This window comes from Vigna unguiculata, chromosome 8 (assembly GCF_037176805.1).
Source record: "Vigna unguiculata cultivar grain cowpea cultivar isolate G323 ecotype 2 chromosome 8, ASM3717680v1, whole genome shotgun sequence".
In the NCBI taxonomy this organism is placed as follows: domain Eukaryota; kingdom Viridiplantae; phylum Streptophyta; class Magnoliopsida; order Fabales; family Fabaceae; genus Vigna; species Vigna unguiculata.
This window is the reverse complement of record NC_140799.1, coordinates 20,515,320-20,522,107: the sequence shown is the minus strand read 5'-3', so window position 1 is coordinate 20,522,107 and position 6,788 is coordinate 20,515,320.

Here is a 6,788-nt window from a genome sequence, read left to right as displayed (position 1 = left end):
GTAGACATTTCAATGGATTTTCTTTTAGGGCTCCCAAGGACTAGAAAGGGTAAGGATTCCATCTTTGTGGTAGTGGATAGATTTTCTAAAATGGCCCATTTTATTCCATGCCACAAAGTTGATGATGCAACACACATTGCCAATCTCTTTTTCAAGGAAGTAGTGAGACTTCATGGCCAACCTAAGACCATTGTAAGTCATAGATACACAAAATTCTTGAGCCATTTTTGGAGGACCTTGTGGGGAAAACTTGGAACCCAACTCCTCTTTTCCACCACTTGTCACCCTCAAAGTGATGGTCAAACCAAGGTGGTCAATAGGACTTTGGGTCAACTATTAAGGTGCATGATAGTCCACAACACTAGGGAATGGGAGGAGCTTCTTCCCCATGTAGAGTTTGCATACAATAGGGTTATGCACTCTACCACCTCTTATTCTCCCTTTGAAATAGTGTATGGTTTTAACCCTTTAACTCCTCTTGATCTTCTTCCACTTCCACTCAAGTGGCATGGACTTGCCAAGATGGGGAGGCAAAGGCTACAATGATCCAAGACTTGCACACACAAGTCAAGGAAGCCATTGAAAGGAAAGTGATGAAGTATCAAGAAGTAGGCAACAAGGGAAGGAAAGAAGTCCTTTTCAAGGAAGGGTTTGGGTGTGGCTTCATTTGAGGAAGGAAATATTTCCTACTCAAAGGAAGTCTAAACTTCTTCCAATAGGAGATGGACCTTTCCAAATCCTCAAGAGGATAAAAAATAATGCCTATGAGTTGGATTTGCCTTCAAGTTACAATGTAAGCAACTCTTTCAATGTAAGTGATATCTCTCATTTTGATATAAGACTTAAGAATTCGTGGTCGAATTCTCTTCAAGAAGGGGAGGGTGATGAAGATGTGATCACCTCATCAAGTTCCAAGGAGGCCAACCCTAGGAGGATCACTAGTAGTATGACAAAAGGGAAGGCATTATCCTCTCTATCTCTATTTTGCATTTCTCTAGTTTCAATTTCTTGAAGTTGGTTGTGGTTGACTATTTTTGAGTTGACTTCTTGACCTTGACTTAAGGGTTGACTTGTTGACCCAAGATTAGCTTAACCTTAAACCAACATGCTAATAATTCCTTAATTTGCTTTTGTAGGAATAAGAAAGGGGGAGGACCACATATGAGACACTTGGCGCCCTAAGGAAGAGAGAGAAGGAGCAAGACTTTTTATAAGCATCTAGACGGGGGCGGCCCACATGCCTTGGACACCAAGACTTTTAGAAAGTTCTAGAACCCTCCTTTGGGAGCCTTGTCCATGAAGACTTGCCACCTAGATGGCTTGGCCGAGATTTCACCCATGTGCACCCTATGTTTACCTACTTACTAGAACATGCTAGGTTTCTTTTGTAACTATTCTACTTTGTTGTTTTGCTAAGGGGCCCCTAGACTTGTTTATTTAAGGGGACATCTAACACTTGTACAAGGGTTGAAAATTTTGGAGAAATTAAACACCTTTGTGTATCAACCATTGTGAGAGTTTTCCTCCCTAGAGAGTAAATGCTTTTAAGCCTTATCTTGAATCTTGATTCAAGTGGCGGCACACATCCACTCATCTTCAAGGTTGCCATGGCTTCTTCTAGCCTAGTCTTGTAGTTGCGTGCTTCTCGCATTTTATCATTCCTTTCCTTTCAATTTTATGTTTTCTTCTTCTTTTGTGTGTGTGACTTGGGTTTTACTTTTTTGTTATGTGTTGTCCACTCTTATTGTTTTTGAATCAATCCATTCTTCTCTTCTCTAGAACCTTGGAAAGGAACCTTCACATCTAGATAGTTTGCTATCTTTATGTCCCGTGGGGATTTTCTTGATTTTCTTAATCAATCATCACCATATTCATTAATCTTCTAAAAGGAACAAGATAATCCTACATCAAGAGCACTCTTGCTAAGCTCATGCTAAACACTTATGAAGGAACGAAACCCTTTTACCTTGACTCGACAAAGTCCTCTAGGTAAAGAAACCATCCTGGCTTTATGACTATCAGAAAATTCATATTGTCCCACCATATAAGTATACTCATTCATGCAAGATCTCATCACATTATGCCACACCATAGCATTCCATACATATGCACACATAATTCTCATCATGACACACATGAATCAACAATCACACAATTATACGCATTCATGATAACACACAGGCACATCAAGGCCTCATCATCAACTGTATCACAACACATTGACATCACACAATCCTTATCATTGTATTTAACATACATCAATCATCATGCCCAACATCCTATATAATGTAAACAGAGCCTATAACAATTTATCATAACAAAATATCGACTCAATGCAACCACGAAAAACCAGCAATCATGCGTAACATATAACTCCAACTACAGACCTCCAAACTAAGATCACAATGTTCAAACTAAAGAACAACATGTTATGGATCAGTTGTCAAAATTTTAGCTTAATCTAACGGTTAACGAATCGCGAAATCCAATTATACAAAAACTGCATTGACTAGAAAAATCAATGGTGCCCAATGCCAGAAAATAGCGCTCAGCGCCAAACCTCTCATAAAAATGGACACTCAATGCTCAGAAATCAACGCTTAGCGCCAGACCGCTTGTACATTCACTCAGGAACAACGATAATCGATTATTCCTGTAGGTTTTGCAATTTTATTGCGAAAATGGATACTTGATTATCCTTGTCATGATCGATTATTTGTGTGCTATTTTTTAGAAATTGAGATAATTCAAGCTTTAGCTCTTTTAAGACACTTCTAATATCCCAAAATCCCTCCTAAGTTCAAAAAATATATCTTTAGCAAGAGGTTTGGTGAATATATTGGCTAATTGATTCTTAGTGTCTACATATTCTATCATACAATTTCCTTTACTTATATGATCCCTCAAGAAATGATGTCTAATTTCTATGTGCTTTGTTTTGGAGTGGATTATGGGATTTTTAGTTAGATTTATTGCACTTGTATTATCACATTTTAGAGGTATATGATTACATACATATTATAATCCTCTAATTGTTGTTTCATCCATAGAATCTAAGCATAACAATTGTCTGCAACAACGTATTCAGTTGCAGTGCTTGATAAAGCCAAACAAGCTTGTTTCTTCGAATGCTAAGAAACTAGTGAACATCCTAAAAGATGACAAGTACCACTAGTACTTTTTCTATCAATTTTATAACCACCATAGTCAACATCAGAATAACCTATTAAGCTAGGGGAAGCTTCTGATGGATGTCAGAGTCCAAAACAAGCAGTTCCTTTTAAGGATTTTAAAATTCTTTTTACTGCAATATGATGTGATTATTTAGATTTAACCTGAAATCTAGAACATGCACACACAACTTGTATAATATAAGGCCTACTTGTAGTAAGATATAGCAGATAAGCTATTTTACCTCTAAACAAGGTTTGATACCTGATTCATCTTTATCCAAATAATAGAATGTTCCCATAGAAGTACTTGCTTCCTTAGCAATATCCATTCCACATTTCTTAAGTACCTTTTTACAGTACTTGGACTATGATATGAAGATTCCATTTTCCATTTGCTTAATTTGCAGTCCCAGGAAGAATGTCAATTCTTACATCATTGACATTTCAAACTTTCCTTGCATTATACATGCAAATCCTCCACACAGAAATATCAATAAATCCAAAAATTATGTCATTTACATAAATTTGAACCAGCAAAATATGTTCTCGTACTCCTTTGATAAATAGATTAAATCAATTTTTCCCCTTTTAAAATCATTTTCTAACAAAAACTTGCTTAATCGTTCATACCAAGATCTAGGTGTTTGTTTCAATCCATAAAGTGTTTTCTTTAATTTATGAATGAGATTAGGAATTTTATAATCTTCAAAACCAAGAGGTTGTTGATCATACACATCTTCTTTTATATATCCATTTAGAAAAGCACTCTTAAAATCCATTTGATAAAGTTTAAATTTCATAAGAGAAGCATAGGCAACAAGTAAACGTATATCATCTAACCTCGCAACTAGAGCATATGTTTCATCATAATCTATGCCATCTTCTTCTCTGTATCATTTTTCCATAAGTTTGGCTTTGTTCTTACTAATGTTCCCATCTTCATCCAACTTGTTTCTATCACTTGATGTGATTCATCTTTACGAATCAATTCCTAAACTTCATTCCTTTCAAACTAATTTAGCTCTTCTTGCATTGCAATGCACCATTGATAATCTTGAAGAGCTTCTTCTACATTTTATGATTCTACTTGTGAAAATAAAGCCATTGTCATACAGAAATTAGACATATTCTTAGTAGTTATCCCCTTTGAAGGCCTGCCAGGCGATGCATGAGTGCTGAACCCATTTTTGGATTTTCGAGATGAACTGCCAAGGGTGATTCCGTCAAGCGATGCAAACATTTGTTCAATTTTCTACATTTTATGGAGTCTAGGATATTTGCACCTTTGGTAAGGTTCTCTGTGCGTGTTTTGAACGGATAAAATCATATCATTGTTTATTACTATGGTGTTTTATGAGACTAGATGAATGAATGGGTGTGCCAACATGATGGGGGTCTTGTTTGGGCTTGAAGCTGAATTAATGTTATGATTTTGGGAGTATAATCAAGATGAAATTGTGAATGGATTATTTTACTGGATGTAAATGCATGGAGTAAATTAAATTGGTGTGAGTTTGTGCGTTGTTGGACTAAAATGAGATTTGGGAGATTAAGGTTCCTCGTGGGTGCAGAGAAAAAAACTGGGTTCTGCCTAGAATATGATGTGCCGCCTGACGGCGAGTATGCATCGCCAGGCGATAGATGTTGCAGCAACGACATTTGCAGTCTTTGGCTATTTGGACACGTTTTTTGTCATATGGGGGTGTTAAGTTATTTTCTACATATTGCGTATATGTGAAAATGGGGAAATTGCTTGGGATGTGGGTTTTATGTATGATTGAATGGTTATCTATAAATGCTAAATATTGGCTAGGCATAGTACCTGTGAATAAAATAGGGGTCGTTGTAGAGCTGTCTGTGAAGCAGGTAACATTGAGTATGTTTGAGGTATCTTGGACTTTGTACTTCACTGATCATAGGCAGGAGTGATTGTTGTGTTATTTTAAATCATATGTGCATTGTTCAATATTGATCAATTTTAGTACGCATGAATTTACATGAATGCAAGTATGTACATTTATATGACATGGAGTTATGTTGTGTGGAATGGTAATTGTGATATCTGATGCAAAGTATACACTTGAATAAGTAATCTGGTTAAATGACTTGACTGTTTGGGGAAACAAAACATGTTTTGGGGTGCTAAACCAGCAACAGGTCATTACTGCTATAGTGCTTGGCGGCATAGGGAATGCCATTAAACGATAGAAGTATCAAGCAAGTCCTTGGACCACGTGGCACCTAGAGTTGAAAAGTGACCCGCTAGGTAATAGCCTTAAATCAGTAGGTCTGGATTCTGCCTGGTGTGTTGTGGCGAGAGGTTTTCGCCAAGCGATCTGTGGTGGGATTTCGCTTGGCGGCATTTAGGAAACGGTAGGCCCTAGCATAAAGGGCACTGTGCTCTTTTGCTTGCATTTTGTGTGTGATTAATATGAGCGAGAAGGTTCATATTAATTATGCTCTCGTGTGAGGATACGAGCGGGGAGGTTCGTATGTTCCGTGATCACACTTGAGGGTTGCTGCGAGCAAGGAGGTTCATAGTTGGTTAGATCACGCGTGTTGGACTACGGGCGGAGAGGTCCATAGAGTTGGACCATGAGCGGCCAGGTTCGTGGAAGCATGATATATCCTGGTTCCATGGTCAAGTATTTGTATAATGTGCCGGGGTTAGTAGTTTCAAGTTGAATCATTTAATTGAATAAAGTAGCTCGGGTGATCAAGTATTTGTATGGTGTGCTTGGGTTAGGAGTTTCAAGTTTAAGCATTTAATTGAATAAAATATCTCGGGGGAGTCTCTATTTTATTAGTTTGTATGTTTATATTGTATGAGCTTACCCTTCCTACTTGTGTTTGGCGATCATCGTGTGACTTGTCACACAAGAGCAAATGATAGTACATTTATGGATTGGTTAATTTAAATTTTTGCGTCTGGAACAAATTTTAAATATTCCCACATTTTGGGAAGCTAGGGTTTCTTGATCACTTACCAATGTAGCCAAAAATAATCCAAGCATAAAAAGGACTATTTCACACTAGCTAAGGTTTGAACTCACATCCATCAAGCCATCACATGTTTCATGACATATCATGCACACACACATCATCCCATGTGTTCATATATGCACCCACAATAAATTAAATAATTAAAACATCACACTAATGGCATACATAAGACTCGAACCTAAGTCCTCTCAAAGCACCAAGCATGTCTAACCACTTAAGGTACCATTGTGCCTTTGTCATAACTCTTCACATTAATTACTTTATAGCTTCCTTACCTCACTTTTATTAAATAAATATTTATTTATTTACTTAAATTTTTGTGGTCTTATAGATAACCTTTTATGAGTAGAAGAATACCCTAGGAAGACACATTCCTCTAATCGAAAATCAAGTTTGTGTGACCGATAAGAACGAAGGTGAGAAAAACATGAACAAACAAAGACCCTTAATGAACTGTAATCAGGAGAATGTTGGTATAAGACATTGTAAGGGACTTGAAACTAAAGAGAGGCACTAGGTAACCTATTAATTAAATAAACCGCAACATGAAAAGTATAGTCCCAAAATTTTAATGGAAGAAAGGCATGTGATAAGAGTGTAAGGCCTAAGTTA